This window comes from Nicotiana tabacum, chromosome 18 (assembly GCF_000715075.1).
Source record: "Nicotiana tabacum cultivar K326 chromosome 18, ASM71507v2, whole genome shotgun sequence".
NCBI classification, from domain to species: Eukaryota; Viridiplantae; Streptophyta; class Magnoliopsida; order Solanales; family Solanaceae; genus Nicotiana; species Nicotiana tabacum.
Window position 1 is genome coordinate 29,912,552 of NC_134097.1, and position 12,116 is coordinate 29,924,667.

Genomic DNA, 12,116 nt, shown 5'->3' on the forward strand with positions numbered 1-12,116 from the left:
CTTCCAAACCATGAACGTTTACGTACTCAACTAGTCAAGAACTTCCATTGATCCCATCTAGAAGAAAAATCATTACACATCCCATGCTCTGTATGACATACATAGGTCTTGTTCAAATTCTTACAATACCGACACGACGAATGAGATCTGTATAAATTCATAACACTGCCGAATCAACAATTCATTGGGTCTATACTTCTGGCAAGAACTATCACCTCATTCTTAACCAAACAATGGTCTTAGCCCCTTAATTTACTTCATATGCTCAGATTGCACTGAGCTCAAATTCAATGATCTCGTCTCACCCAGTACGAACTGCTCGGGCAATAAGCCACCCCAGACATAATTAAAAGTCGCATATGATGCCCCAATATGCTAATAGACTACCAATTCAAATGCGGTACAAAAAGAAAACGAACTCTGGAAGGAATTACCTAACTCATGCACTAATACGGGCCTTCCCTAGAAAACAGGAAGCAAGGTATACAAAAATAGCACATAGAAAACTATACTCAACATCACACTGTTGCAGCATGTAACCCGATCCAGATAACATACCCATGGCGGCGTGCCACCCGATCCACACATAGATCTCACATAAGGAGATGCACATCAAGCCAAATTTGCTCATTACAACAAAATACCGAGTATCGGTCGTAAGCAAGCTAAGTGCATAATAATATCTCTGAGGGACATATAGCGTTATAAGCTACAAAAATCAAGCATAACTGAGGTGCGATATACAGTCTGAACTTCAAGAGCCAATATGCTCATATAACATCATTCCTACGCAGATTCTCAACACATAAGAAATTTCTCAAGCCGTATCACAACTCACACGGCCCAATGCATCACTACGCAAAATATATGACAACGAAGCATCAACCGCCTACTCCTCCATGAGGACCGCGTTACTAAAATGCACACATCTGGCCCGATATAGAGCCATTATTCACATTAAATCCACTCACAGACTTCAAGCTGATTCTGATTACGCTGAACTAGCCTGAAAATCCTTTCAAAGGTCCATAATAACTCTCATTTTTCTCATAACACACAAGAACAACCGCCATAATCAGGATAATCCTCCCCAGTTAGCAACCCAATAGGTCAAGTGCCCTCCATGCATGAATCCTCAATTTAACGACACTATTGCAAACTTCATACTTGGTTTACATATTTAATCAATCAAGTGATCACATGCCACACTTATATAATCTTCCTATGGGACACATACCCACAACCTACCACAACAATATCTGGAGCGTACCTCCAAACCACCGGTCGCACTAACGCTGAAAAGCGATCAAGAATCATTAACCAGGACACAAAACCCTTTTTACGAAACACTGATCTTATGTGACACTAAAGACAATACCAACTAACCATAACATCGAAACTTCTTTCCTGCTCATCCGAGCTCATGACATCTTTGTCAAAAAAAAAATCCTTCACTCGTGCCATTCTCGGCCCAATTTCCACAACCAAAACTGATTCGCCAGCATGCCTCAAATCGGAACCAACATAGCACATAATCGTACAATCAACTAACCAATAGCAAGCTCCCCAACTTGGCTCGAAGCCATAGATCACAACATACAATACTCATAACGCATATACTCCATTGTTGCCTCAATACCATAGTGAGATTAAACTCGATCCTTTATAAGCTTGTGGAAACACAAATCATTTAGAATTTTTAACTCTTCTGCAAATCTCACATTCACTCACACAACAGTTAAGCCCACTCTCTAGGTGATCCAATTTAGATTTCAACACATTTTATTCACTTGCAATTGAGGTCTTCTAATAGATAACATAAGGATAACATAACTTTAGAACACCCCGCAGGAGATGACCCAGCTACTTTGCCTCCAACTAACATTTCTGCATACCTTCCAGCGCCATAAGCATTACGTAGTCACTTGATCTTCCTAAGTCTGTACTCATACTGCAACATGAAATTTACTTCACTCCCAACTAGGAGACATGAAAAGATTCTTCACACGCCCATAACTCGGGCTATAACTTGAATCACGATGGACTTCAAGCATCTATTAGTTCTTCCATCATTCAGCAGACCCTTCTTGTCGCTTCCAGATCATATAGATATGCCTCGCAGTACTAACATACTCATCACATAGCCGCAACTGTCATTTCCACCAACAGGGACACTACCGAACATATAAGTTCAAAAACACTTGTTCACATAATCATCACCTCGGTGATCCAGCCATAGGCAAGGATCCAACCTTATGTCCTCCAGACTGGCCCACCATAAACTCACAGATATTACATCTCGCCCCTCAATCAAGGAATCACAAGCCACCAAGGCATATTTGATACTGAGCGCTCGTTCGCACGTACAAATGCGTGGAAGGAATTCAAAGTGTTATATATCAAGCTGAATCAAGGACGCACGATAAGAATTCAAGAATGTGAAGTTTTCCTAAAGGTTCTGCAGCCTATCGAGGATAAATACAGACGTCTCTGTACCGATCCGCGAGACTTTACTAAACCGGCTCATGACTCATGAGACCTATGTAACCTAGGCTCTGATACCAACTTGTTACGACCCCAAACCCGGTCGTGATGGCGCCCAACACACTGCTAGGCAAGCCCGACCATTCAACAACATTATCCCAAATTATTAATCAGATTATAGATAAATAACATAGGGAATTACTAAGTCATTACTTTCAAGTTTATAAATAATAATAAAATCTGTGAAAGTTCAATTAAAATACCACACCATGGCCCAATAGAATCCGGTGTCACGAACATGAGCCTCTAATACAGAATATCCACCTATTACAAGTCTGTCTAGGAAAAATGCGGAATAAAAGATGGAGATAGAGGGGAGAGATCAAGGCTGCGAATGCCATGCAGCTACCTCGATACTCCTGGATACTGCTGCTCACCTAAACAAATCCTCACTCAGCCTGTAGTGTACCTGGATCTGCACACAAGGTGAAGGGAGTAATGTGAGTACTCCGACCCAGTGAGTAATAAACATAAATAAAGGCTGAGAATAAGAAATCATGGACAATACAAGGTAAACTATAACTGGCAGTTTATAACAACGAATAGTGAAGCAACAAGTCAATAAAATCAGAGTACAGATACAAAGGCAGGTATAACAGATAAAGAACAATGCATAAGATGTAATGCAATGCATATGACGGTACACTTCGGTACCCACTACGGCGTGTAGCCCGAGCCATCCATTTATTTATCGTCGACGGCGCTCACTGGGGGTGTGTACAGACTCCGGAGGGGTTCCTACAGCTCAAGCGCAATATCAAGCCATCTCGTGGCATCAAATCTAGGCCCTCGGCCTCATATCAATCTCAGTATAATCACCCAAGCTCTCGGCCTCAATATTAATGTAATCAACCAGGCTCTCAGCCTCAATATCAATATAACACTGCTGCGGCGCGCAGCCCAATCCATGCTCAGTCCATAAATCATCATAAGCCCCTTGGGCATTTGTAAAACAGTAGTTTTCAGCCCGAAATATCATTTAGAAATATCATTTAAGTTTTCAAATCTTAGAAAGATGGCTGAGTTTGCAAAACAGTATTTAAAACCTTGGACTGAGGTCAAATGATATGCAAAATATGCGAAAACAGTGATATCAATCCCTGAAGGATTCAAATAATTGGCAAGAAGCCCACAATTGGAAACATGACTGAGGATATAAATTCTTTAACAAAATAAGTGAGGAAAACCAGTCAAAACTCCCCTAAGGGTTCTACAGGTCGGCACAAGGCCCCAAGCATGGCAACAAGCCCAATTCACAATAATAAAGTATACGTCTCAACCAAAAATGTAGTAAAATATCTCTAGGGACGGACCAAGTCACAATCCCCAACGGTGCTCTACCCCACGCCCGTTATCCGGCGTGCAAGTCACCTCAATATAGCGTTACGATGTGAAATTCCGGGGTTTCAAACCCTCAGGACATCAATTACTCACCTTGAACCGGCTAATTCTCTAGCTTGCGATGCCTTTGCCCCTTATTGACCTCTGAATGCCTCAAATCTAGCCATAAAAATTTGATTCAGTTAATAAAAATTATAGGAATTAATTCCATATGAATTTACACATTTTCCAAATTAAATCCGAAATTTAGCTCAAACTTGCCCGTGTGACCCACATCTCGGAATCCGGCGAAACTTATAAAATCCGATAACCCATTCCGATACGAGTTTAACCATACAAAATTATCGAATTCCGACATCGGATTGCCCTTCAAATCCTCAATTAATGTTTTGAAGATTTCTACCATTTTTACCCAATCTTTACCTATTTGAACTCAATAATCTTCCCATAACCTTATTGTTACAAGCATGTATAGCTAATACTCAAACATCTATGAATCATCTTACTAATTACCCATTTCTAGTTAGATTTCGAAATTGAAGAATTGGGAAAAAAGAAACTCTTACTTCTTTGATGAAGAACTTGAGGGATTTCAAGGTTTGGACAAGATTTTTGATGAAAAAGGAACTTGAGCTTCTTCCTCTCTCTAGAACTGTTCTTCCCTCTCTCTAAAAGTACTAGAAAATCCCAAAATAACAAACCCCAAACGAGTTAAATGAAATGGAGTTCGGGTCTTAAAAACCCATTTTTGTGCAGCCGCGACGCGTGGGGCGCCGCAGGGTGCGGGGTGTCTGTTCAAAATATGTCTGGAAATGAAATTTCGGACCATTCTGGAATTCCTACTGGCGCGGCGTGCCGTGCGCCGCATGGGGCGGCGCGGCAGTACAAATTTCTGCGCTGTTTTGGTAATTTGGTCATAACTTCTAGTAGGAGGTTCCGAATGACGAACGGTTTGAAGCACTGGAAGCTAGACTCAAAAACCTTTCATTTGATAGGTTTTACATCACATAGTTCTTTATATGTGTAGATATGATCGTCCAAAGTGAGGCATTGCGCGTACTCATTTGCAATTTTGGTCTATTATGAAATTTTCCAACTTAGCTTAGACTTAGGACTTTCCTTAGACCCTATATATCTTATAGTAAGCCTCGTACACTTGCTATCATATCTAATTGGTATCCATCATGGTAATAGACCTCTTCCACATATAAAATAATATAATTAGAACACGTCGACTTTCTTATTTCGCCAAAATGCGTCGAATTGTCCTATGGACTTCCAAATCCAAATTCGGACACACGTCTAAGTCCAAAATCACCATACGAAGCTACAGCAACTCTTGGAATTCCATTCTGACTCTCGGATCAAAATCTCACCTATCAACCGGAATTCGCCAAAATACTAACTTTGCCAATTCAAGCCTAATTCTACACCGGACCTCCAAAATTACTTCTGATCACACTCCTAAGTCACAAATCATCCCCCGAAGCTAACCGAATCATCGGGATTCAAATCCGATCCTTCTAACATATAAGTCAACGTCTGATTGACTTTTCCAAAACAAACATTCCTTAAAGAGACTAAGTGTCTCATTTCCTACTAAAACCAATCCAAATCAACTCGTTCACACCCAACACTGATAATAAAGCATAAAGAAATAGAAAATGGGGGAAACGGGGTGGTAACTCACGAGACGACGGGTCGGGTCGTCATTTGGATATAAGCTATATACCTAATTCTCTAGTAGCTGATCTACGTCTAGAACCAATGCATTAGTAATAATAAGATGATGTCACTGTGAGATGGAAGAATATGTATGGTATTATCCAGTGGCACCATCTCTGATTTATCTTTTCATTGTAGCTTCTTTTGGATATGCACATATAGACATAGAGGGGAATTCGAAAGGCTGAGCAAAATGATATTTGTTGTCATTGTTTTGTAAACTAGCTTATGGCTGTTTTGAATTCTAAAATATTTGATTGCTCATTGTGATCATCGCAAATATACATTTCTATAAGTTGTTGTGCTTCTGCTAAAAATGACATTGCATTTCTTGGTGTATCTGTACTATAGAAAAGACATATTATATGGTATTGAAACAAAAAAACCTAAATAGAGTGGAATGTATATAGAGCATTCATATCATTGACCCCCATTAGTTTGGTATTGAGTCATCTTTGAGTGACTGATTAATTATCTTTTCTAGAATGTAGAAATAGCTTGCTGCTTTGTAGTTGCTTTAAAGAATTTACTTTATCCAATTTCAGATGTCGAATTGTCAAATAACAGACAGAAGAGAATTCTTTTGTCTTGCCTCCTTTTTTTCTTTAGGTTTCTTGGTGCTTTTGCCATGCTCAGTCTGTCATTCGGCCACAACTTACAACTTGCATCTGCTTTGTTGTGCCTTTGCTAACTCATTGTTGTTGTCATAAAAGTACAACTGTAAATTTTTTGGTTTTTTTCCTCCGGGATACAAATCATCTATTAGGTGATACATTCGTCCTTGAACTCTAAAAGTATAAATACCATGATTCCTTCTCACTAAGTCTGTATCATAGCTTACACCAAGTGATGTAAATGCAAATGTCTTATTATATGTTCTGATGTATGTTTGAAAGTGTTGGGATTTTTCACTATTCTCAAAATATAGATCATGTAGCTTAGTGGGCATTCGATGTGAAATTATCTTAACTGTATCAGTGTCACAACAAAATCCAGGAGATTCATATTCAAATCTTTTCGCAAAGCAAAATTTACAATTTGGAACCTTTTTTAATGGCACATAGTCTGAACGTAATTCAATATTCATAGCAGTTTTGTTATTTCGAGCGCGGCCTGCATGTTGTAGAAGTTGTAAGGAGTGAAATAGTAAGCACAAAATGATATTGCCTAAAGATGACACAAATACAAACCTTTAGTTATCATTATCTCAGTTGTATCATTTTGTTCATTAGGTACAGCCGTTGTTGAACCTACCAGATAAGTAGTTTTTTAGTCAACATAATGTCTTGTGTATTAGTGTAAAATTATGGTAACTTTAGGCAATTTGCCTTTCTCATAAGTGCAAAGAGGATTTCCCTTGTCAAAAGGAAGAAATGATGGAAGCATTGTAACCTTACTCTCTGCATAGTAGGCGTAAGCACAACAGATGTCTATAGTATTAAATTTATGGTAGATATTCATGCACACAAGAAAATTATATTTGTTCTAAACAATGAAACAATTGCGTACTGTATAGATTGCGATATAAAATTAGTATACTAACCTGTTTTGGAAGTATAGTAGGAGCCCTTTATATTAGAAGTACACTGTAAATGTGCTAATGTTGTTGTTATATCAGTAGAGATAATAGAAGTCGCTCTTTCAAAGCGATTACGTTGCAACGCCTGATTTTTGAGTACTTCCTGTAATGATAGTGCACTCTTTTCATTCGTCATCTTAAGTTTATACTATTCATGTTGTCTAACATTCCTATTAGGACATTTCTTTTCAGAGCAGGGACGCTTCTTTATTTGTCCAGAGTCCATCAATATTAAAATTTGTTGTTCCCTAATATCAGTTGGTACAAAAGTCCTACAATTTTTAAACGTTATAAAATTCATGGTCAGTAAACAAACAATACGCAACCATACTAAGAAATAGTTCTAATGTCGTGTACCAAGAAATTCAATAACAAAACATTGGTTGAAAGTCAATATTGATTTAATTTCAGAAGGTCAGATCATCTGATCCGGTAGAAATTTTACCAAATCAAAAATACAAATTAGTAATTGCACAAATAGCATTGATCTACGTAATATATACATGGTTAAATGATTAATTTTAGCAGCTTATTAGATTCTCAAACATATTTTATGTTATATGCAGCTCGTGGTAAGATAAAGCTTTTCTTAGAGTGAATACAGTTGAATGGTCACATTTGAAGTATTTAGCAACGGCATAAACAAATGAACCACTAAATGCAACTTATCTTTCACTTTGCGCAAAGTAAAGTGTAACTATTTTCATATCAAAAGCAGGAAAAAAATTTAAGAAACCAAAAATTTTAACCACACAACAGTAGCTATATCAAACAGCAAATGTATTATCTTGGGATTATCAGAAGAACAGAAATGGAAACCACATTACCTTTTGATTCTATTAAGCACATCAATAGGAAGTCCAATAATTGGTCAATTTTACATGATGAAAATGAAGTGTTTGAACAACTTTTACGTCAAGCCTTAATTTCAAACCAATCCAAAATGTTATGTCATAATGATTTAAGTTAAATGAGCTAATCTTTTTAGGTTTAATTTCTTTTCTCTCTTTCTTTTCGATTTTAGGTTTAGTATTGTTCATCATAAAGCGTAATGAGAAGGCTCTAGGTTTAATATTTTCAACTATTTTTTTCCCTTGATCAAACCAAAACTTTCTTACCCTTCTAAACAGTAGTCAAAAAGAAAATTTATTTCTTGTAAAATAGTGTTTAGCTTCAGAAAGTTCAATGTAGTGAGTTCTTGGGAAAACTTAATGTAGTTAGTAAGAATTCAATTTGTCAATGGCAGGTCGGCCCAGTTACACAAGTTGGCACATAGGATTTTTTGAGTAATGACTGCAACTAAGCTGTTTGATAGTGTAATAGCGTTAACCCCATCAAATTTGAAAGCAATACCCAATTGAATTTCAGTTGATTTTAAAAAAATCCACAGCAATTGCGAAATCGATTAATGGAGAAGGAGACCTCCAAATTATTACATAATCACACAGTTTTTCCAATTTATCCAAAATCATAATAAGGGAATAAAAGAAATTAGGGCTTTTAGCATAAGGATTTTGGAGTGTAAGGGTAGAAATCAAGAGGAACAAAGTCAGTGGAAAAGAAGGGTACCTAGCAGTAGCGAGAGAGAACCAAATTCGCCACCTAAGAAGAGTGTTGTTTCAGTTCAATGCATCCAAATGTTTGTGCAACTTGCCATAGTTATCCTACTGAGCGAGTGTTTTAACACAAGAGAGCAGAGTGAAACACGTGTGCAATATCAGAGACGGTGGAATTTTACTGAGTTGCAAATAACTATCTTTTTAGATTTTTGGTTTTTCATGGGCTGGCATGTGGTGAAAGGCCAGAGAAGCATTTGGGCCAGACAGGCATGTTGATGACACTGACAGGTGAAGAACCTAACTGTTGCTTCTAATATAAGAGAATACACAAAGGAACAAAATGTCCATTCTTGGATGTTGTATGGTAGCCGTAAAGAATATTATTTTCATCCATGGGAGTAATCTGTTCACATATAAACTATTGGCATATTTACAAAATTAGTACAGCCTAAGGCCGGCAAGTGGGTCGGGTTGGGCCGCAAACAGCCAAACGAGCCGGTCTCGCGGGCCATGGTCCCGGTCCGGTCCCTAAATAAACGATTCAAATGGTACCGGACTAGACGTTCTTGTTGTAGGAACCAACCCGGGACCGGACCCACTAACTCATGGTCCCGGGCTAAACGGGCCAGGCCCGCGGTCAAAAAGAGCTAAATAGGCCCAACGGCTATTATTTTTTTAAATAAATACAACTTAGAGACAAAAAGATGTTAAAAAAACATCTAAGGCTACGCCTTGTAATTTTATTACAAAATTGTAACCTAATTTTTGAATTCAAATTTAAACTCCTAATTTACAAGTTTTCATATTATGGTCGTTGGTTCGACGGCTAATTTTCAAAAATAGTCGTTCGGACTGTTTGACTTGCAAATTGCATACAAATTACATACTAATTTTTGAATTGAAATTTAAAGACAAAAATATTGTAAAAAATATTCAAAGCAATGCCTTGTAATTTTATTGTAGCAATATAAAATATGGTATCTTTCTTAGTCTTCTTCCCCCCTATGGAATGAGAACAACAAGGTGCTAATACCGCCGTTGAAAAAAAAAAGAACTAATCAAGAAGTGCCACAAATACAAGTTACATACTAATTTTTTAATTCAAATTTAAACTCCTAATTTGCAAGTTATTGTGATGGAAAACAAACTTGCAAATATAATATTTAATATATTCTAAAAACTTCCAATTAATTTCCATAGTTATCTCTTACAAACTTCATAAATCCTTCAAGGTTCAGAGGAAGTTCTGTTAGTGGTGGCTGAAAAGAAGCTTGTCCATCGCCGCTTCCATTGTCGGACGAAGCAGCATCTTCAGCAAGTTGAGCGAGCATTTCTTCATAAGCTTCGTCTATCTCTTGTTATGATTCAGCAAGTCCAAAATTTCTTCTTTCTGAACGGATCCAATCTCTGAAAAGTACTGATTTTTCCAAGCTATCCCTCATAGACTGTCTATGATCACTGATTTGAAGTTTTGCTTGACTGAAAGCTCTCTCTGATGCCACTGTTGAAGCTTGAATAGTTAAAATGTCTCAGGCCATCTTGAAAGAACCGGAAAGTATTTTTCTTTGCCCTTCCACCATTGCAAAATATCAAAGGTGCCGTCGAGATTCACTTCCTCGAGCCTCTCCGACAAATAAAATTCAAGTTCATTTAGTTGTGAAAAATTATTACTACTAGAACTAAAAAAAAAAACTAAACCCCATCTAAACACTAAGTCTTCTTATTCCCGCAGTTCTTTTAGAAGATTGAGAATCAGAAGAAGAAGGAGTTGGAATATTTTGTCTAGCCTGATTTAATGCAACTTGATAAGCATTATAAATAGTTTCAGTGTTTGCTCTAATTGAGGCTATTGCTTCCGGAAGTTTAGGCTCCTCATATTTTTTAAGTGCTAAACCCTTATAAACAGTTTCATACCAAAATTGAGGACCTCCTAATTTTATACAAGGATTTAAAAAATTAGCAACACCATAAATAGCGGGAATAGGGAAAAAATATTTTTAAAACTTTCTTCTCATAGAATCAATGGCAAGTTGATAAATTTTCTCACCCTGTGAAAAATGAGCAAATAAATTTACAAGTTTTGTGATATAAACCAAATAGTTAGAAATAGTATGATAATATTGCCCCGAAAATTCTTTTGTAGCAATATAAAATTTTTCTAAAAAAATCAACAAGCATTTTAACATTAACCTAATCACCATTCGTAATGTAATCATCATCGTCACTTACATGTGCATTAAACATTGAACTTATGGGATTTTCTATAGTCATATGCAACAACCAAACTTTCACACATGTAATTCTATCTAGTTGGATAAGGTTTAAGAACCTTTCTTTCCCTTAGGTCACAATCATCGCACTTTCTAAAATATTCTCTAAGTCTACTTCTATGGTAAAAATGAAAAGGCCAATAAGAGTCATTTTGACCTTTCCAATTTGAACATTTAAAATTCTCATATCATTACCCACAATTAAATGATAAATATGACAAATACATCAAACATGAAAAATGTTACTAAATGCAGGATTTAGCATAGTGGTAAGCAAGTCTAAAGCATTTGTGTTATTAGTAGCATTATCCATTAAAAATAACATTATTTTATCACTAATGCAAAAATATCTGCTAATATCCGTAACCGTGCTAGCAATAAATTGTCTTGTGTGCCGTGAAGCAATTATTCTATTAGCAATTATGCGCTTTTGCATGTTCTCATCCTTATCAATCCAATGACATGTAACAGTAAGGTAATCACAATTATTGTTACTTCTACCAATATCAGTTCTAATAGCAACACGAAAATTAATATGAGTAAATAAGTAGAGCAAATATTATTTATATTCATGCTTATATTTATAAATATCGCTCTTTACGGTTGTGCGAGGAAAACCTTTATAAGTAGGATTATAAATTTTTCTAATATAATGCATAAACGCATGGTCAGAAGGAAAACTATATGGTATTCTAGGACTCCGCTCAAGCTTCAATTCAACAACAGTCCCGGGGTTAAAGTATTGCAATGCAGCCATGTACCTGGGTAGAGATGCAAATAACTTATCTCAGTCATCATAAACAATTTCAGACACACGTTTATGCCCAAGAAATGCCTTTCTTTTGGTAATGGTACACCCATATTCCTGTGGACAGATGTAATACACTTTTGATCTTGTACCTTATGGAGGCTTCAATGTGTGAAATCAAGACAAGAGAAATCAAGTCAACATCCAAGTTAAAGTGATTCCCACTCAATGTGTCCATTTCACAATTGTGCGTGCCAATGTATTTATCCACAACACACATATTTGTTTTCTTCTTCCTTGCACGCAGCATCCAATTACAACTTGTAAACCATCTACGTAAAATAACCTTG

At 36.9% G+C, this 12,116-nt stretch overlaps 1 long non-coding RNA gene across 3 annotated transcripts; it reads right to left on the reverse strand.

Moving 5' to 3' along the window:
* Positions 1 to 2,730: 2,730 nt before the first annotated feature.
* Positions 2,731 to 9,069, reverse strand: LOC142172885 (uncharacterized). 3 transcript variants are annotated; one of them, XR_012701977.1, is made up of 4 exons: positions 8,759 to 9,069; positions 6,801 to 7,461; positions 3,979 to 4,044; positions 2,731 to 2,959 (listed from the first exon to the last, which is right to left on the reverse strand). It is a non-coding gene; the product is annotated as an uncharacterized LOC142172885 (long non-coding RNA). The 3 variants fall into 3 exon arrangements; XR_012701978.1 differs by having other exon boundaries at positions 7,154 to 7,461; positions 8,759 to 9,055; XR_012701979.1 differs by lacking the exon at positions 3,979 to 4,044 and having other exon boundaries at positions 7,154 to 7,461; positions 8,759 to 9,050.
* Between the last annotated feature and the right edge of the window lie 3,047 nt (positions 9,070 to 12,116).